Raw genomic sequence first — 22,481 nt, forward strand, 5'->3', positions numbered from 1 at the left:
TTTTTGTCCTCATCTCTTGATAGGCTTTTTCGATTCTGTCTCTAATATTTCCTATCTCAAAATTCTCCTCTAGATTTACTCTGGAGGGTCCTGGAATAGGTTCTTGTAATGGGACGAACTCCTCTATGTCCTCAAATGCCACTACTGGATTTGATTCCATTAGCTCCTCCTCAATGCGATCAATGTCGCGTGCCCACTGCCTTCTCTTCCGTTCCATTTCCTCATCAAATTCTCTTCATTATTTCATTTACTCCCTAATCCTTTCCGCTTCCTGTCTTTTCGCTTCTCTTCTCTCATTTGCCCCACGCACCCCGTCATCTCTGCATATTTGTATTCTTTCATCTCTTAATTTCTGTTCTTCCTCTTCTTCTCTTTTCTTTTCTAGCCTGTCTCGCTCTTTCATTGCTCTCTGCCTATTATCATATTTTCTTTGCTCTTCCGCTCTTTCTGCTTTTCTTAACTGTTCTTCCCGATTCATTTGCTCTCGTATTTGTCTACTCTTTCTTTTAGACTCGTCTTCTTTCAATCGCTTCTCTCGTTCCCTGTCTTTTTTATCTTGCTCATCTTGATCTTACCCTTGCCGTACTTCCTCGATGCTTTTCCCATCAAGTTTGAGCAATATCTGACCACCCATCCATTCATTCTGTATGAGCGCTATCTCATCAGATTTATCCTTTTCTCCCTTCCATCTCTTAATTTCTCATTCTATATCGTTCTATATCTAGAGTCATACTCAGACGTTCACTTCTCTCTTTGTCCCGTAAGACTTTAGAGATCACATCCCTTTCTGGAGTTTTTTCTAGACTCTCGTTGCTGCTATAAGCAGGTGACTCATGGGTCGGATTACAGTATCCTGTCGCTGCCTTAAGCTCTCTTAACGGATGCAATCCTGCATCTTTCACACTATAGCCTGAGCACCCCCCTCTTTTCACTGGTTAAGCATCCAGACTTCAGGAGGCGGGTCTTCACGTTCCTCCTGTACATCTTCCAAAGCTCTAATCTAGCTGACCTTTTTTCCAATTTCTTTCCTGTGTACGCAGCATGCTAATACGTAGTCGTGTGTTACAAAACTGCTTTTGACAGTGATCCCCCTTGTGGCCATGGCATGAACATCTCATCAGCCATACCCATAACCCATTCAGCACTATACTGTTTAAGCTTGGGTGCATGTTTTGGCAGCTGTTTGCAGAGGTGCATGAGCGGAGTAACATCTTCCATCCTGAAAAGTTGCAATCGACTTTCAATACTTACCATTATTTTACACAGAAAATACTTTTCAGAAAAACAATGCAATATGAGCGTGCACCAATCGTTGCCGCTCCAAACCTTTATGTCTCACTCTACTTCAAACCACCTATTCAATCAACACCATTAACAACTAAATAAATAATCTATTCTAAGCCTTTTACCACAATCTATTATTTGTCGCTCTTCGACATTTCATCATTTTGTCACTCAACACATATAACATCTACAATACACAGACAGACAGACTGGCCGGCCCCATATATAACTCTGCCAACGCTCCTTGTGGCTACTCCAGCACCTAAAATGACTCCTGATGGGGAGTGTGAATTGTTTCATTTAACAGATCTATCTGTTTGTAGCCTATGTATCCACTTGGAATCTGAAGCAACTCCTGCTAGATGTCCCTGGGCGTAGGATTCTGGGATTATTTTATGGATCGCTCCTCGTCCATATATCTTTACTTGACGCTCTTCGTCATTAACTCAAATACTCAACCAACCCTCTGTCACTTACTTCCCATTATCACTTTCCCCATTTAATACACAATTATTTTGACCACCTTTCTTAATCTACTCACCATTCGCTGTTCAGCTCCTGACCCTCGGGATTGTCTACTCCTCAACCGGCCGGCCACCTTAGGACGGGAAGTCCACGAAAGAGGAACTCGTCCCACCTGTCTCGTTGGGCCTTGCAAGATCCTGTTTCGTCGCAACCCACAGGTAGCCTCATGGTCCTCCAGCTAAACGGTGGAGGACATCCGATATTTCCGAGACCCGTAAAAGCTTACTGGGTCGATGGATCTTGAACCATCCTACCTCTGCTACCATGTGAACCCATAGCCCTAGGGCCCTTTAAGACGAGGTAGCAATACTTAGAGATGGATGGGGATGCAGAATTTACTCAAACATCAATAATCAAAACGGACTCAGGAAGTTGGCAAAACTTTGTTCTGTTTTATTTACAATTGTCTAGAACAGGGAGGTTACAACAGCCATCATCCGACGTTCGCTCGAGCTCTCAATACATTTCAGAAAAAGCATAACTTTTATTGTCAAAACTCATCATTGTTGATGTCACACTACGTGCCAAACTACAGAAACCTACGTGGGGATGTGAAAGGCTCTCAGGGAACATCTAAGTATATGTTCCATACTAACCAGTGTAGTGATTGAGTCTCCTACATCAGGTGGACAACTAAGCCCGCCCCTAATACAAGTCATGTTCATCATCATAAAATACACGACGATTCATTGGTTACACAAACTATAGGGCTCTCTTGATACATGCTCTCTACAATTGGTTGGCACGCTTGTACCCTTCTGGAATATACCACACGCTAGCAACACCCAGACTACCACTCCAGGTGCAGGGAGGGTCGGCGTGGTTATGCCTTCCCACCCAATTAGCTCAACACCTATCATCACTCTTGCCGTTTGCCATTCAATTAAGGCTTTGAACTTGGCCTTGCAGAGGCTCTCTGTGCCTGAGAATTAAAGGGAGTATGGCATGGTCTTATCTTATGGTTTCGGTGTATTTCAACCCAATGTCTATTTACATCAGACCATGTGACTGGAGACCACATTTTCAAGCTCTTTACTGCATATAATACTATTAACTGATGAACTCTTGACACCTTCAGTGTTTTTCCATTTCTCCTCAAACAGAAGTTTGTTTCTTTCTCACGTTCATTGTAACTACTTGACGGACAACCAGGCTCACGGTGGCCTCAATTCTTGGTGCTGGGCCGGCCAAGCCTTTCTTGAATTTCTCCTTCGCCATTAGCTGTTTTCCAACTGCGCTACACTAAAAACACTTTCCAATCACAGGGTTTCAAGCCTTGCTAAAGTGCATCGTGGAACATCCAGGTTCTATAAATTCCTATGTATGTATATTGGTGCATCGCCGCAAACTATTCACTACGTAGCCAGCCTTAAGATCACTTTGTCTACTTGCATTACTGCATCTGTACAAATGTAAACTGACTTTGCATTTTCTTCAACGTTTCTTTGCATGAGCATCTTCATCTTGACCCCAAAATGTTGCTCATCTTTGACACCTCCTCTTCAGATCTTATAGAATGTTTATGTTATTTCGTCTTTCATATCTTTTCAGGGTGCTTCAGTTCTGCTTCGCATGACGTCACCAGTCTTCTTTCTCACTCATTTTCACGCTTCCTATGGGACTTCTTCCAGAAGAATGTTATTTCGTCATTGCATGGATAATAGGGTTTACTCAATGGATACCTTGTTTCAAGGATTCTTTGCGGTACAGGCATTCTTCCTGGTACTGCATGTGTTGCAATTTCCGGTTCCCAACATATAGGCAACATGGGGGCGGAGCTTCTGGTGGTGGTAGTTGACTCCTCCTCTACAGTTTAGGGCCTCCTTTTCTGCCCATTCACTGTACATTCTGGCTGTAACTTTTTCATATGATGACCCACTACGTGAGGTTCCTCTTTGGCGCATTGACTATTAAGATCTACTCTCATGATCCCTTCATGTTTTCCATAACTGAAATACTACTATACTCTCCTCTAAAATTGCATTTTGGTCTTGTACCTTAATAGATTTTTGCACATTGCATATTGACTCCCTAAGGGTGTGTACTTTAAATGGTCTTTTGCACATTGCATTTTGATCCCTTATGCTTTGTATTTTAAATTGTCTTTTTTACATGTCCTGTTGGCCGCCTAAGGCACAGTGTTGCATTGTATTGTTAGTCTGCTTCTGTACTCCCAGAAGTTTCTCTCCTATGTCCTTCCCACTTCCGTCTGACCACCACTCAACTTTGAGTAACTTTGCTGAAAATGTTGGGGGGGACATGACACCTGAAGAAAAGGTGCCCTAGCCAAATGAATGGGGACAAAATGGTGTGCCAATAAAATTGGGGGGGACAAATACCCCTGTCCGCCCCCAAAATTACGCCCATGCCATTCGCTGTCTGCAAGGGAAGTATAGAGTGTTGGACCGCACCTTTATATTTTTTAAAGCAGCGCTTTGTTAATTGTATGCCAGCAATTTAAAATACAATTCTAACTTTTGCAATGTTTTATACAATATTGACATGCCACAAGATGCAGTGGATTTGAGTATGTGTCAAAGATCACACCTTTGATGAAGTGCTGTAGCTGAGATTTATTCACAAAACACTGAAATGGTGGCTCTTGTTAAGGGTGGCTGTCATTCATCCTCCCTGCCACTCACACTCCCTGCCCATCTCGCTCTCTGCCTCATCCTTTTCCTCCAATTATGGGATCCCTCATAGTAGTAGAGAGATCCCCATTTTTTCTCCATCAAAATTTTGACAGGTGACCATGCCCCCGGTTTCTGGTCTGTGTCCTGCCCCCTTTTGATATACTTTGATATAAACTTAATATATATTTGATATAAAAAAGATATAAAAAAATGTTGATATCAATGTTATATCAAATGTATATTTTTATAGGAAGTGGGATGTTAAAACGTTTGTGATATCACATGGGCACAGAGCTTATGTTCTAGAACTGCTTTTGAGATTTTGACTACAGCACTTGGGAACAAGTTGAACATGTGTAGAGGGTTTTGTAACTGTTTATAGAACGGCTACACAATCAATCAGACACTTCAATATTAAAGCTTGGAAAGTATGAGGTCTAGACAGCAAAGTCAGTGACCCAGTATTCAGAATGTGGAATTTCACGAGTCTTTGACGGTGGAAACATTTTCATATTCTGCAAAGAATGTATTTCTAGTTAATATTACATTTTTTATTTATTTCTTTTATAGGCTCACTGATGCCCTTATAGCCATCCCAAATAATCCTTTTTTTAAAAAATCCAGATTCTTTGCAAAAAATAAACCCGACTGCACTTTTGGTGCATTTGTATTTTAGTGACAAAGTTGATAACATATTTTTAGTGTGTGCAATAATCAGATTGTATTCAATACGTGCAATGTGAAGTCAGTATTTGCCAAAGATCACACATTTTATTTATTTATTTTTTAGTTTAATTCATTATTTATTTGTTGTGTTTGATAAAAGAACGCCAGAATGTTGGATTTTTTAAAAAGGTGGTAAATAATAGGGTGCTATACCGGGCTTGAGATGTTTGGAGATGTGTAAAAGACAACTTCTGTTAAGTTTTCATGTCTGTACCAGTTCTTGTTTTAGGTTCTGCTGGATTTGTTTTGCACTTCAAAGTAGGGGCTACAATTTATTTTATTTTGCGTGCACTGTGGCTCAAAGTAAACCAAAATGTGCCCATTTGCCAGTGGAGTAACTTTGCTGAAAATGTTGGGGGGGACATGACACCTGAAAAAAAGGTGCCCTAGCCAAATGAATGGGGACAAAATGGTGTGCCAAGAAAATTGGGGGGACAAATACCCCTGTCCATCCCTAAAATTACGCCCATGCCATTCGCTGTCTGCAAGGGAAGCATAGAGTGTTGGACCGCACCTTTACATTTTTTAAAGCAGCGCTTTGTTAATTGTATGCTAGCAATTTAAAATACAATTCTAACTTTTGCAATGTTTTATACAATATTGACATGCCGCAAGATGCAGTGGATTTGAGTATGTGTCAAAGATCACACCTTTGATGAAGTGCCATAGCTGAGATGTATTCACAAAACACTGAAATGGTGGCTCTTTTTAAGGGTGGCAAGTACCAGGGTGTTATGGGTTTTGTATTTGTAATGCGCACATTCACCAAAGGTATCTTGGTGGGAGGAATACACAGATAACACAAAGCAGCCAAACTAGGAGTTAAAATAACCAGGTTTTGAGAAGGCGACGAAAAAGAAGAGCATTAGAGATGAGTTCCACAGTTTACTAGCAGCAACTGAAAAAGCACGTCCTCCAACGCTGCTTAACAGGATTTTGGACACCACTATTAACATTTATTCTCTGATAGTAAAGACCTAGCAGGAAAATACGGGACAAGCTTCTCCTGGTGAAAGCTGGCACCAACCCCATTATATGCACGATGCACCAAGCAAAGTGATTTCAAAACAATCCTTTTCTCCACAGAAAGCTGAAAAAGAGCTCTAAGGACTGGGCTAATGTGGGACCCATAAGGGGTAGCTGTAGCAACTCTAGCTGCTAGATTCTTCAACAACTGGAGCGGATGGATAAGGCGCTTAGACTTTGCAAGTTAGCGTACATTACAATAGACTAGCCAACTCATGACCAAAGAAGACTATAGGATGAAGGTGAGCAGGGAGAAATGGGAGAATTTTTTCGTAACACCTTCATGGTAAAGTGACCAGCTTTGCAGACAGACCTGACCTGAGGCGCCATAGACAACGAAGAAGAAAGGTAGACTCCTAGATTCTTCACAACTGTCACAGGGACAGGAAACAGTGCCGAATGAAGAAGGCCAGAAAGAAGAAGACCCTAGAGCAGTATCAGAAGAAGAAGATGCGGCGCACACTACAAGGACCTCGTTCTTATCCCCATTTAACTTGAGCCAATTGAGCCCATCCACTCCCTAAAGGTGCCAAGTTATACCGGGCTTGAGGTTTTTGGGGATGTGTTATGTATTGATAAAGGACTGTTTCTGTGGAAAAGATGCCTATTCTGATTCCATATTCTTTCTATTTAGAGACAGGGATGTCTTCCAACAACTGGACGTGGCAGCAGGCAGATTCTGAAAAACGACCTGTGTCAACTGACAAGCGTCACCTGTTGGATCTATGGAAATGTTTGCGATGATGCAACACGCCCGGATGTTCTGGGGGTTCGAGGATGGGGGCGCATGGTTTTGCTGAATAACCAAGGGCTGATGGATTGGTGGCTCCAATGCGGCAGAGTTGTTTTTCAGATCTGGCAATGGGCACAGGTGGCTTTTCTGATTCCACAATGCGCCTTGGTAATTGGTGTCTTGGGACTGTCTCGGCTTATGGATGCAGGCCCAAGGAACCACCGCAGATTTTTCTGCTTTGTTGTCAGAAGGGGTTATATATTTGGGACAGTGCTGCTACCAAAGCTGAATCATGGAATGCTATAGGCAGTGATATTGAGCCCCCAGCCGGTGCTACAGGCTGTGACGGAGGACACAACAATCAATTTTTAAGTGTTAAGCATTGTCTTGCAGGTTTCAACCCTCTCACTATGTCACAGCGCTGATGCCGTCTGTACCTTTAAATCATCTAGGTCCCACAGGCGATGCACCCGTCCTAGCTGAGCGTCTGAAGGCGGTGGTTTGAATCTCCATGTTTATTTTTTCTTTGCAATACAACGTTTTCTCTCTGCATTGACTTGATTGTGCAGAATCGTTTTTCCTTTCATTATTAAATTTGTCTTTTTATATAAAAAAATATTTTTTCAAAATCATAAAAGGGTGTGGCTCTTTATTACAGGTTTCTATTTATTATGTATATTAACACCCATCGCTTGTTGATTTTAAAAAAGTTATTTTATTCAGAGATGTAATGCTAGGATGTGGTGGGGACCAGAAATCCAAAACAGGCTATAGAAACAGTTTCTATGTTTTTAATCACACGTTGTAAGTTAAGACACAGAGCAGAACTCTGTTGTTGTTCCAGATGCTGGCTTTTTTATTTTCACAGACGATGCTACAAGCTTTTATCACCCTTCCATACCTGTCAACGTCTCTTTGTCTTAATATATTTCCGATAACTTCATGCATGGGCATGTTCACCCCATAACCGCTGAAGATACAGACGCAACCAGGTGTTATAAACCACACATTTTTATAAATATTTAAAACAACCACTTTTATTCAGATTTTAGTCACAATAGTTTGGGTTATTAGATGTTGTACGACGATACTGTCGGCTACAAAATGCGCGTTAGTAGCTGCCACCAACACGGCATGTTCCCTCTGCACTTTAAGTTTTAAAAGCCAACCTTTCTGGGAATTTAAAGGCCTCGTTCATCTCGCTAGGCTGCAAACTAAGTTGAGAACGCTAACATTTTTCAAGTATGTTCACCTAAAACTGGGTGCATTTTGTGCAGACTGTTGCTATGAGATAATTGTACATGCGTATACAGCCTCCAATACTTGTCAATCTTTCCCATGGCATTGTGTCCCAGTGACACGTTTGGGGCAGGCAGCTTGGAGGTAAATGAAATAATGCATAATAATTATATATTTACAGCATATATGTATAATTCTCATACGATATCTGAGGTATGGATGCTGGGCATGTCCACATTGAGAGCGAGGAATTTCTGTTCTAAAACTCTACAGCCATAGAAAGCAAACATAGTAAAATATTTCATAGCCTTTAATCTCAAATCCAAAACCTTGGGGTGTTCGAATGAGTACATGTGTTTATGGTCATGGTTGCAAACTTTCATAAAGCTAGGCCGAGTGTTGTGCAAAAATGAAATGAACACTAACCTAGAGTGTTAAAGTATACAACTCTCTTAGCACTTACTATAGGGCAACAGGCAGAATGATGCCTGTGCCACGGGTCCTTTTCTTTTGTGAAACAATATTTTTTGCGATGACACTTGAGAGATAGGGCCAAATGAGATTGCTGAAATGTGCAATGTGCAATGTGTAATTAATTGTCGGTGGGAAAAATGTGAGAAGTTAGAATCAGCTCTTCCAAGTGAACTAGTGGCACTGCAGGGGATCATCAGGCCAGCAGTCTGACAGTGGGGTTGACAGTATCCCCGATGGAGTCAGGCTACCCTTTTAAGAGGTGAAAACACATACCTTTTTCTTAGCACTTTTCTTATCAACAATGCACTGATTAACTGAACGCACATATTTGTACTAACTTTGCATGAATGGGGTTTCTTATCAACAAAGCACTGCATTCTATGTCATGCATACTCAGCAAGAATTAGCGAGTGGCACTGGACGGAGGAAACATCTAAAGTTAACCTCAGGCTGCAGCTGTCTCTCACTCCGTCCTTCCGTCAGTTGGGTTTAGTTCATAAACAATGTCTGTGTGTATTTTCGTGGGGTGTATTTACACAGCTGTCGCACAACATCCTGTATTCTGGTGAGCTAAATATAAAGAACCATCTATGTTATCTGCTGATGTGGATAGAAGGCTGCTCTGTGAGTCACCACATACCTTGGATTCCACAGGCCTTATCATAGATAAAACCACAGAACAGCATTGTTTGCAGGGTCACAGAGCAGCAGAGGTACACATGTAGGGCTATGGGAAGCACAGTTTACTTCTAACGTGAAACATTTTTCATTATTTAAAAGAAACATGCCTTGTCAAAGGTAATAGTTTGAACCTTTGTACAGGCTCTGAGATGCACACTTTACTTATAAAGCAAACTGTTGTTCATTATTCATACTCTGCATCAAAGCAAGTTCATATGACATTAATATACATTTTTATCTCAAAATTGATGTAAACATTTTTTTATATCAAGTTATTTTTGGGAACTTTATATAAACAGTTTATATAAAAATGTTATATAAAACAATATACATTTTATATGAATTTCTATATAAAAATATGATTTTTTGGGGCACACTCCGGTGGTGATGGTGCACAGTAGAAATGCCTTTAACTTGTACATAATGATAAAATCCAAAATATATTTTGTATATTAATTGTTATATACATTTTTTAATATTAAATGTTATATACATTTTTATATTAACAAGATATCTAAATTGCTTGATATCATTTCCCGCTTCCTATCACTTCAGGCGTAGCCCCTCTGCAATGTTATCACTGTGTCACTCACCAAATCCCTAGATTTACAGTTCCTGTCTTTGGATCTCACTTCGCTCTCAGTGCTCGTCCAAGCAAACTGTCACCCGCTGCTCCCATCGTTATATAGATTTTATATAAAAAAGATATGGAAAAACATTTTAACATCCCACTTCCTATAAAAATATACATTTGATATAAAATTGATATAAACATGTTTTATATTCTTTTATATCAAATTAATATTAAGTTTATATCAAAGCATATCAAGGTATCAAGGGGGGTGGGACTAAGACCAGAAAAAGGGGGCCTGGCCACCTGTCAAAGTGTTGATGGAGACACAAGGGCGATCTCTCTATTACTCCTCTTTCCCCATACTGCTACTGCTTAGTCTCTCCTTAACATTCTCCCTCTCCCTACGACTCCCTCCCCTTTGCACATCCGCTCATCTCTTTCACCCCCTCATCGTATTATGCCCCACACAGTTGCCCCTCATAGGAAAGGCATCATCTTCCCCCCACCACCTACCACTGCCCTTACACTTGGGGTAGTGCCCAATCAATCTGTTATAATCCTCCTTCATCCCTGTTGATTTTGATTTTCACAGCTCCTTTCTGGCAGCTATGACTATCACTTAGACTTGCCTCACCCTCTAGCTCTGCTACCTTTTTGCAATCCTCACAATCATTCAAACAAGGTGGTTGAGTTGGCCTGATGATCATCAAGGCCCATCCCACTGCCCATCTTCCACCCTCTGAGGTCCTGCCACTCTCCTTTGAATTCACTGCCACCCAACTCTCCCCACCCACACCTCTCACCAACCTCCTAATCTATCAGACCTGGGCCCTGTCAGCACATTACTCACTCCATTCCCTTTGACGATCCTATAAAACTAATGGTATTTCAACCTCCCAAAGATCTCTCACACTGAACTCGAATTCTATTTCCTCCTGTCTGATGACTCCCTTACCTCTTTTCACAATCAACCAACTCACGCCCAAGGGAACTCTCTTGACCTCATCTTCCTCTCCTCTATCCTCAAATCTAATTTTGCTATTGGCCCTCCCTTTCTGATCATTCCATCCTTCACTTGAATATAACTGCCCCCTCCTCCCCTTTCCCCACTTCTATTGCTGCCATTGCAAAACTTAAATGCAAACTTGGAGGAGTCATTCTTGGCCAACTACCTAGCTGAATTCAGGTTCTCTCTTCTCACTCTTTCTCCTCAGGGGATCCCCTATAGAACAGGTATTTCTAACCTTAACTGGGCTCTCTGCTCTCACTTTGACCACTGTTATCCCTCTTGTACCTTCGCCCCTTCTACTGCTTGCCCCAAACCCCTGGATCACTCCTGAGATCCACCTTCTCAAAATGTAGTGCAAGGACGCCCCCCTTTCTTCTCCCCTATAGGAATGCCCTCCTTTGCTTCCCCATGGTGTCTGGACATGCCAAGCCATCTTACTTCACCAATCTCATCACTAATCTTCAGTGTCACCTTTGCAAACTCTCCTACACATTCCAAACCATGCTGACTCACACTTGCCCTCCTGCCAGCTCAGCTCCTCTTCCCCATCCAGGGCCCCCTACTTAAATTTGAGGCACCATCACCACCCTCCAATCTCCCCTTCCCCCTGCCTTCTTCTTCGTACACCACATATCTCTAGCACCCTCTTCCTACACTCCTTTCTTCCAAATTTTAATTAGTTGGCATTCATCCTATGGACTGCCAACCCCAATGCATGCCCACTGGATACCCAGCAAACAATTAAGTAGCTTCCACCTCTCAACTGTTCCCACCTTGCATCCCTCCTCAACTTCTCTCTCCCCTTTGGAATCTTTCCAGGTTGGTTCAAGGTAGTGACTGCCTACCTATCCTTAAGAGGGCATTGGCTAACCCCAACAATCCTGCCAACTATCGACCTGTATCTCTTCTCCCTAGTATTCCAAATCCTTCAATGACTCATCTTCAATAGGATCTCCTCCTACATTGACTAAAATAACTTTGTGGACACTCTCTAATCTGAACTTCACAGCCTTCATTCAATAGAGTAGGCCCTCACCTATGTATCCAACTTTCTAACCTCAGCTCAACACAGTGATCTATCTTTATTCTACGAGACCTCTCAGCTCTAGCTGATATGGTGGACCACTCCTCCTTTCTTTTGACCATTATCAACCTTGCAATCCAGGACACCAGATGCCTCTTACCTCTCTTATTGATCTTTCTGCATCTCGCGGAACACAGGCTCCTTTGATCCAAACCGTCCTCCTGGTGGCTGTTTTCCAAGGCTTTGTACTTGTCTCTTTACTTTTGCCCTCTACCCACCCTTCCTAATCTCCTGCTTGGGGTTCTCATACAACCCGTTTGAAAACAATACACAAATCCTCTCTATCCCCACCTTTACTCATGACCTCTCTACAACATGTCTGTTTGTCTCCCTGCAATCTGTTACTCGGTGGAACTTCACTGTCTTATGCTTAATTACCGCAAGACGGAAGGTCTCTACCTTCCTTGTTCCAAATCTCTCTTTTCATTCTTTCAGCTATCAAATTTCGACCAGACCTACCCTGCCCTTCTCCAAAGGCCTGCCACTGTATGGTCCTTTTCAATAGCAACCATAACCTTCACCACTTCATTACTTCTCCTTCGATGGCAGCCAGAATTACCCTGCTAACATCAAGGAAGTCCTCTGCCTTCTCACCTGAGTTTTAAGGTCAGTAATTATTTCTCAGCTACCTTGCTCGATTACTGTGCCAACCTCCGTCTCTGCCTTCCCACGTACCCCTCATCTCCGCTGGAAAGAGTATTGAAATTAGCCACCTTTACTCGCTATTATATTCTGTGCTCTTCCCCTCTCTGTTCTTTCCCACCCCAACTCCTTCTTCATGCTTATTGGGTCTCCATAACAAAAAACGGTTCCTCTTGAAATTCTGACTCTTTCATGGTTATTTAAAAATAAAATCTTAATTAAATGCAGGGGACCATCAATGTTAGCACTTACTTGCTGTGGGTTCTGTGCATGCAATTTTAAATGTTCATGAGGCATAGTGGACAAGGAAAGAGTAAAAGTGAGAAACTCTACTTTACTCTTTAATTTCCCGCTCCGACTCATGGAACTGTAAACGTTGCCTGCAAATACGCTTTGCAGGCAGCACTTACCAACGGATTCCTATGGAAACCGCCAGGTCATGGCCAGATGCAAAACCGAGGCGGATTCCATAGGAATCTGTTCGTTGTATGCCTGCATGACAATCTCACATAGGTACACAACAAAGCACACTGATGAAGAATTCACAGTGGTGATCTTATCTCCGCTCTGTGCCCCTCCTTTGTCTTGCCACTGTTGGAAAATAAGGCGGGTTTTCAATGGAGGCCTTATCGCATTTCCCCTCACTTTAATGCTTGATTTAACACTCTGCCTCATTTAAAATGAGGATGATTGTGTTCAAATCCCTGCATGAGATTGCAACCCTTACCTATCCATGCCAACACGGTTTCCTGCTACTCTCCCCGCTCATCCTCCACTCTGGTACACTCCCTAATCTCTCCGTCCTTCAGGCATCCGAAGCATCGTCTCAATTCTTCACCTTGTTCCTTCTCTCTCTATAAATAATGCTACTACTATCCACTTCTTCCCTCACTCTCTTCTACCAAACACCATTGTTATTTACTACCCTGTATATATTCTGTTCCCTCAAAGTACTGTCTGCCATGTCAAGACTGCCTGTTTGAGGTTTCTGTATCATGTGTTGCCCATCATTCTCTGGTCAATTGCTCACTACCTTTCCCAGTGATTTATGTCACCTTGTTCAGGATTTAATGTTTTCTTTTGCAAAGTCTTTCTGTGTGAAACTCCCTGCACAAACCCTGCACACACATTTTCAAAATGCTAACACTGATTTATTAGAAAGTCAACTCCACCCAGGTTGACAGGCTGCTATCCTTCATTAAGCTCCTTATCTCCATGACTTCCCTAGTCAGGGAATCTTTTGGGAGGCTATAACTTGAAAAGATATGATTTATAGTCTTAGCCACTCTTTTTTCCTTGTATTTCGGGGCAGAGATGCACACTGCGCCCCTTATTGACCAAGTCACTCGTCCGTTAAAATCTACTTGTAGGGCTGAACAAGGGAAGGCCACTCCCCTCTTTTGTAGGGTTGGTCTATACATAGGAGAGTGGTTTAAAGTTTGGCACATATTAGGCAGTCCTGGCATTACATATTACTTCCCTGTTGGGCTAGTACACAATCCTTCCTAGAACATCAGTGGACTTTTGTTTTCTGTCTAATAGTTGAATGAATGGGGTCCACGAATAGTCTTAGCACAATCTCAGGGTAAAACTGGTTTTATTTAACTCAAAATGTTCTTTTCCCGGTCTACCTGCAAATGTAGGGGGTCATTTCGATGTTGGCGGTGTGGGACAAATCGGCAGTAATGCAATAATACTACCGCTGTATCTCTGCAACACCAAGTAACAACTTTGGAGGTAAGGTGGAGGCGACCCCTTCAGCAAAAAGCTGGAGGTAAATCCTCCACCTGACGATGGCAAAATTGTCGGTATTACCGCTAGCCGAAGTAACACCAGTGCCAATTACACCAAAATCCCCATGGAGTCTGTGAGGGGTCAGCAATGCGAAGCGGACAACATTCGGATGATTGTTCAAAATATGACATTTTATTAAATTATAAATGTTATGAAATGCCTCACTATCCTTACTATGACAAGGATTTCCCTGCATATCAAAACTAAAGGGGAACACTAACACAGGATGTCTGGCCCTCACACTTCAACATCAAATACGCCAAAAAATGTATGGTAATTCAAATAACACCGACAACAATATTCACAGTCTCTTTTGATAACCTCTTAGTAACCTGGGTAAGCTCCACTTCCCCAGGATTCAAGGCCAACTCAGGTCCAATGTTCAACAAAAAGAAACAAGGACATCCATGTATGTAATAGAGTCTCAATTCAGTTTGTGTTGTCTTCAATGTCAAAGTAAGGTTTTGTTAACCAAAGTTTCAATAACAGTGATAAGACTTTCCACTTTACAAAAATAGAATCAATGTCAATCCCAACCACAATTCTTTTCGACAACTTCCAGTTGTCCAAGAAGAATAATTTTTCATTTTATTTAGTTGATTTAATCAAATTAATGATTTTTACAAAACATAGTAGAAAACAAAACGAAGTGAAGAAAAGAAGAAAGTGAAAATGTAGAACAAGAAGCTGTATCATGACAGAAAGACCGAAAAGAAGAAGAAGAAAATGGAAGAGGAGATCATTACATTTCAGAAGAGGAATTGTGGTTATGTCGATGATTTAAGTTTCATAAGGATAAGATAAACTTAAGAGTCTGTGTAGTGGCAATTGTCCAGGTATTTCTTTCTCCACTCATTAGGCGAGTCCACCACAGTTCTTCTTCCCTGGTATATGATGTTGAAAGATGTGGTAACAAGAATTTCTCGGCTATAGCCCTGGTTCCTGGGCAGTTTAGGAGTAAGTGACGTATTGTTTCTACGTTAGTGTCATTTTCACAAAAACGGCATGTGTTTCAGTTACTCTGTCCTCTGATTTTTAAAATCTCATTAGTCGGCAGTAAATTTAAACGTGCTTTCAAAAACAAGGTCCTTGCAGCTTTGTTGGGAAACTTGGTCAAATAGTTCGGAACAATGTTCAGTTTGCTTTGATAGGGTGGAAGATGGCTGACTGATTTTGCTTTCATTGCATTGTTCAAGGTTTGAATCCAGTCCAGCTCACTGATTTTCCTTTTTATTTTAGATGGGTTGTGGATGAGATCTTGCTCTGAAGAGTGGATTTCCAAAAGTTTCGCTTTACGTGCCATTTCCCAAGATTTTAAAACAGAACAGCGTGCTGTCAGAATTTCAGCACGTACGATGGCTAGCACTTGTGAGCAATCTGGAAGCAGCATTTTCCTGTAGAGCATCATGGATTTTATCTCCGTGGTCCCTTCCAATGAGAGGAGATCTCTTCTAATAAGGGGAGCCGATGTTGACTTTGGGAGACCTAGGACCATGCGCCAGAAGTAACCCTCTAACTTCAGCCACAGATTGACAGATGTGTGGGGGAGGGCTTCCGCTGCGTAGGTGAGTGATGGAACAACCTTCATCCTATAGAATTTGATCAATGGTAGCAAGGAAAAGTGAACAAACTTTTTATCCATTGCCCGGGCTTGCGCCGCTAGATTTTTTGCTTTGGTCATTAAGCAACTCTGAAGGGTTACGTTGATACTAGAACAGTCTAGTGTTGCTCCTAGATATTTAATACTGGAGACTTTTTCTAGTGGAGCCCCATCCAAGTACCAGGATAGTTTTTCTTGTGGTCGTTTATGTTTTTCCAGGGTCAGAATCTTGGTTTTAGATGCATTTATGGTTAAATCGTTTGCTCTAATATAGGCAGCCAAGTTATCGAGCTGGCGCTGGAGGCCAATAGGGGTCATATCCATTAGGATTAGATCGTCCACGTAGAGTAGCCTAGTGGTTTTCAACTTTCCCATAGTCGGCGGGAAGGAGCGTTAGTTAGTTCTGAGGCTTTGAAATCGCCCAAGTGCTGGAGCAAGGGGGCATCCCTGTTTCACTCCACGGCCGACTGAGATTTCTGACGATATCAGGCCAGCTTGGTTTAGTCTCACGCGTACCTTTGTGTCCTGATGAAGTGCTTGAATTGGCTGAAGGAGTTCAGCGGGGCATTTCCAAAGGCTCAGCTTTCTCCACAGACTCACTCTATTTACTTGATCAAAGGCTTGCGCCAGATCTATGAAGGCAAGGAACACTCTTGGGCCTCCTCCCAGCACCTTGCTTTTGAGATGCACTAAGGAACATAATGTTGGTCGTTGTGCCGCTGTTTTTTGTGAATCCCGTTCGACACGGGTCAGCGCATTCTGCTTCACTTGCCCATCGCTGACATTTTTGGAGTAGCAAAGAGCCGAACACCTTGCCAATCGTGTCCAGAAGTGTGATTGGGCGGTAGTTCTTAGGATCCTCTTTCCAGCCTTTTTTTAATACTGGGACTATTATTGAGGTTGTCCATGAAGACGGAATTTGCCTTGCCTGTTTACATCGTTTAAAGATTTCGCTGATCAATGAAGACCATTCTGTTGGGTATTTCTTTAGATCAAGGTTTGTGATTCCGTCCTGGCCGGGTGCTCGCGATGGTTTGAGTCTGCGAAGGACTTTGAAGATCTCGGCTTCACTGCTCAGATCTACCCATGGTTCAAATTTTGTGCTAAATTCCAGAGAACTTGAAGATGCAGGCATCAGGAATAGGTTTGCGTAAAAATTTATCCAGGTTGTTTCACAGATCGGATTTGAAGGCGATTCCTCAAAAGGAGAAAAAGTCGATCTAAGGAGAGCCCAAAACTCCTGAGAATGGTGGCCACAGACCAACTTCAACATGGCTTCCGCATCTTGTTGGTGTAAATTACTGCGGTATTGCCTGATCCATGATTTATAAGTTTGCTGTTCCTCCTTGAAGGTAGCCTGATTTTCTTGTGATGGGAAAGCGCAAAGTTTTCTTTTTGCTTTCCTCACAACCAGTTCTTTGCAGTATTCATGTCTGGCCAGGTTGTTACTCTGTCTAGGACCATTGGATTTAGATCTAAAAGGAACCAGAAGCGGTTGATAATCTGGTATTTGCGGATCGATCAGTTTGTCAGGCTCGTTTCCTATTCTCAGGTATTGGGCCATTATCTTCGAAATCGAGGTTTCTGATAGTCTTAAGCGGTTTTGCTGGTTGTTTGACTCCACTTGAACAGGCATGACTATGTTGTCGAGCATTTATGTCTTTCATTTCAGTACCAGCAAATTGTGATCACTAGCAGAAGATCTTCGTACTTCAAACGAAGTGGAAAGAGCTGCCAAGTACCTGCTTATGAAAATGTGATCAATGTCTGCGAAGGAATTTCCTCTTTCCCAAGTAGGAGGCCTCTCTTCTCTGGTGAATAGGTCCTCCGCACAGAGTAAATCACAGGATGACATCGATGACAGCCACGCCACCCCCCCCGTTTGTTTCTAAGAGACGACAAAAGAGGAAGATCATCAGCTGAATCATGTGGCAACCAGGTGGCATTTAGGTCTCCGCATATGTTTAGCAAAGCCTCTGGACTCCTTAGCAGAGCTTCGTCGATAGTCTCTTCAATCAAGGCTATGAAGAAAGAGTCAGTCATGGCTGCAGGGTTCCAATGGACGTTAATGATGATTAAAGGTTGTGCTTTAGACTTTCCCTTTTCCACCTCAGAACGGTTCCAACTGACTTCCATGGCCAAGAGATAAGTTGTGAATCTCAGAGTGTTCTTTAATTGTAATCCGGAGCCGCAGCGAATTGCGGTTATGAGGCCAGATGACGGGCGGCCAAAAGTTCCTTTGACCGCTGGGGCAAATGCCAAGTCGTAGCCGTACATAGAGGGACGTTCGATCGTCCAAGTTTCTTGTAAACAGATGATATCCAAACACCCCAAGTTTAGGTCACCTTTCTTAGTCAGATGTTGAAATCCATGAGTATTCCAAGACTCCAAGGAGAGGTCTGGTTTCCCAGATGTTTGTTTGGTAGCAAGGGGTGCTGAAAAGTTCTCGGCGGATTGCTATTTGTTCTTATTTAGCATCAGTGCCTTTGGTAACCAAGCCCATAGTTGCGCTAATGGGGGTTGTTTTTGAGATTCTTGGACGTCAATGTCGTTTCCACCCAGGGATTGATTTATAGTCCGTACAATTTTTGGCGTGGGGCCAAGAGGGCCTCTTCCTATGCCTAAAGGATCTTTGTAGGCAATTTAATTGGTCCTGGTGACGATTGTCGGCTGCCGGCTCTCTACTTCATAGCACAAGCTCGAGGATGAGACTTGGGGGGAAGCGTCCTGTGAAGATTGATTGCAGGTTGAGACAGTTCTTTTCAAGCCTCTCACTTCCAAAGGTCTTGTAGATGATTTTAATTTATTGCTCAAGTTGGCTGGACAAAGGGGTGTGAGTGGCTCATCCGTTTCAGATGGTTTCCTTAGAGAAGTGGATGAAACACTCTCTTCAAGTTCGAACAGATCGAAGCCCAACTTTAATAAATGTTCTGCCGCCTCGGAGATCCTAACTTTTGCCCAGTTCGGGTGAACGTGCATATAGGCACATGCAGTTTTCCCTTGGTGAAATGGTTCGACCCTGGCTAGATCATTTGTTTCTACTTTGCGGAGCGTTGGTATACATTTGAGAAGTTGTAACAAATAACTTCTATTCAGTATCACGTACTTTTTGTTATTTGGTAGCTGTTCAATCTTAAAGTTACGTTTTGATTTAGAAACATGTTCTGTTGTTCCTGATGCTTTCTTTTCGCTTGGTTTATAGTTGTGACGATTTTTCTTGTCTTTCATATTAGATTCTGTAGGATTTCGCTTTTCCGGTAGCCGTTTGGCCCGTGTGGCATGGACCCATTTAGTTGCAAGGGGGGAACTTTGTCTCGAAGGAGAATCAGTTTTTTTTTGTCCTTTGTCGTAGCAGAGCGTTTTCTGAGTTAGACTCATCCAATTCGATTCCTTGATGGGTGGTTTGGTGTGATTCAGGAGATCTGCCCTTTACCGATCGGGTCCCCCAGCTTGAATTTATTTAGAGCTTCTTACAACGACTTTCTAGAGTATAGAGATAGTGTGTAGACACTAAGATTTAATAAATCCTCATCTGTTGCGTGATTGATTTCCTGGGTTGCGGGTACGCTTTCTAAATCAGTAGAACCAACCTTCTGACTAGATGGTTTAAGCTCAACCACAGTTCTAGAAGGTTCCTTCTTAGAAGGTTTCTCAGACCCTCGGTGCGGCTCCCCCTTTTCGTTCGACGGCGGCTCTTTGCTGCTGATCGATTGCGTAGAGAAGAACTTAATGGTAGTTTGCTTTTGGGTCATAAGGTGACCTTTTGTTGCCGGTACATTCACCTTTGCATTCAGATCATGAGTAGACTCCTGGTCTGTTATGATTAAAATAGGTTCATTGCAGATTGCTCCATTTGCCTTTGCCGTTGCCGGCTTTGACTTGGTCTTCATGAGGCCCTCGCGGGGGGGGCACATTTCTGGGCTCTGTTCTGAGGTCCTCAAGTTGGTGAGTCGGCCATGGTTCAAGGGTCTGAGAACTGAAGTCCACCAGCTGGACTTGCGTCGATTGTGTAGCCGCCGAAGACTTTGCGTACCTCTCGTCTGGGGCACCTTTATCCATTTTGTTGTTGAGTGCGTTGATGTAGCCTTCCAAAAAGATCAGACGACTATTCATCATCGCTATAATGAAGGTATGATCTCTCATTGAGTCATTTATAGACTCTTATAATTTACAGAAGGGAGCCATGGCGCAAGGTTACTGTAGACATGATAAGCCTTAGATCGGTCATTTTTGGGCGAGGTGTCTTTTACTGACTTTCCTGTTTTCTCACTTGAACATAGAGGTCTCGTTGGGCTAGATACAGTTTGAGGGCTAACATTCGGAGACCCAGCAGAGAGTCTAGGAGTCGCAGGGCTCGTTTGTGCAGCCAAGTCAGGTCCCTTGCCTTGCTTGGGGTGTGGTATGAGGTCCGGGGCTTGCACTTGCGAGGCTGTGGGGGGGGTGCTCGGTGTTCATTCGAGATTCCCCCACCATCTCTCCTGAGTTTGAGATCGCTGGTGCAAAGTCAATGGTTTCTATTTCGTTTGCGTGAATTGAAATAAACGAAGGGTCTTCGACACCACTTAGGTCGATAAAGGCACTCACCGAAGGTCTTTGACATCCCCGTTTCTGCAGAGGAGACTATGTTGTGGGCACTCTAGCTACCGGAGCTGCGGGCCATGTGGCCGGGTCCCCTGAGAGGAGTCCCATAGTTTCGGGGGCTTGAGGGTCCGCTGCAGATAACTGTGGACTTGATGGATTTATGGCTCCCTCCGGCTCAGTTGTCGCTTTAGTAGAAGGACTTGGAAGGGGGAGTGCACCAATTCATGGGAAGCCAAAGTGCCACCTGATATTGGCATCAGAGACTGTGCTAGAAAATGAAAAGCGTGCTGGTTCTAGTGAAAATACTGGTCGCGCGTCAATAGACTCTCCAGTGGTATTTGCAGGAAGACTTTTATCCGTGATAACTCTTAAAATCTCGGCATCCGAAAGTTCTTCTGGCACTGATACTTTCTTTTTTAGGAGTTTTGCGAAAAATCTATTATTTGCCGACAGCTGGGATATGTCCTCCTTCTGCTGATGGAGCTGATGCCTCGAAGGTGCGCTGGAAAGTCTTTGGTGCTGGGTCGGCTGGGCTTTGAGTCCAGACTTTTGTCGTAGGTGTGCGCATCGTTTCCTGCGTACCAATCCTCCTTTCTTTTTTAACAGCGTGGCCTTTTTAGAAACCTCAGGAGGTTTGATGGAGCTGTCGTTTTGCAGAGCTCCCCCAGGGGGGTCGGGCAAAACCGTGTCGGAATAGTCCACCGCAGCTGAGACAGTTTGCACTGCCCTAACATCCAGGGGAGAATGATGGAAAATAGGAACCACTGTAGGGAGGTTTGGGTCCAAAGTACAGGTCTCTGCCGGAAGCGAATCACACGCCCGTGCCACTCGACCGCAGTCCTCTCCCCCCACGATCACCCGTGGTAGGGGTGAACACAGGCGATCGGGAGGCTTAGGCTGGTCACCCATCCCCCCCTCTTCACCCACCAGACCCTCCTCACCTGTTGCGAGCGGCATTTCCTCTTCTCCGAGGTGCAACTCCACACTCGCTTCACGTGGCGGGAGACGGCTGACAGAAGAGAGAGACTCCTCCATGGTCGGGGGACAGGTAGAGGCAGTAGGTTCCCAGGCCTCCGGCTGGCATGCTGCCGGGTCCAAATCCAGTCCGGGAGTGGATCCGGATACGACAGAAGCAAGCCTTGGAGCGGGAGAGGCTACTTCGTAATCTGAGTGAGTCTGATGGGCCACAAGTGCCATGTTTATTTTGGCGCTCCGCAGTCGGGGACCCAGAGTCTCGGGTTGAGTAGAATCGGGATGGGTAGAATGGATGGACTCACCAACCGTTGGCCTTTTGGCAGAGGCAGAAGTATGGAAGGTGCGGTTCTCTCTGCTGACAAGCCGTACTGCCCTAGCTGCCATAGACTGCAGAGACTGCCACTCTGCCGCCACTCCGCGGCCGCTCCGCGGAAAAGAGGGTTTTTGAATGCTAGTCCGGCCCTCTCACAGTAGACACAGCAGACAGACTCCAAAACACAGGAGTATACTGGAAGTTCGTAGGAACACTGCAGAGACTGCCACTCTGCCGCCACTCTGCCCAAGAAGAATAATCACAATTCAAAGGAAATACAACTTTAGTAAATGTTAGTGAAACACAGTTCTTTGTTAACAGTTGGTACGTTTCTCTTTAAAAAGATTATGGGCCTCATTACGAGTCTGGCGGTAACCCTTAAATGCGGCGGTAGCGCTATTACCGCTGCATTTAAGGGTCCGCCAGATCATGGCCTTGGCGGATTTCCCCCCAGCTCTCAGCTGGGGGGAAATTTGCGGCAAAATTGCTGATTTTCAGTGCTATTACCGCAGGTGGGAAATCCGTCGGTGGTAATAGCGCAAATTTTCCCCATTGGGCCCAATGGGGAATGAGGAATTCCCGAATGGG

Source organism: Ambystoma mexicanum, chromosome 11, assembly GCF_040938575.1.
Source record: "Ambystoma mexicanum isolate Mex_15411 chromosome 11, UKY_AmexF1_1, whole genome shotgun sequence".
In the NCBI taxonomy this organism is placed as follows: Eukaryota; Metazoa; Chordata; class Amphibia; order Caudata; family Ambystomatidae; genus Ambystoma; species Ambystoma mexicanum.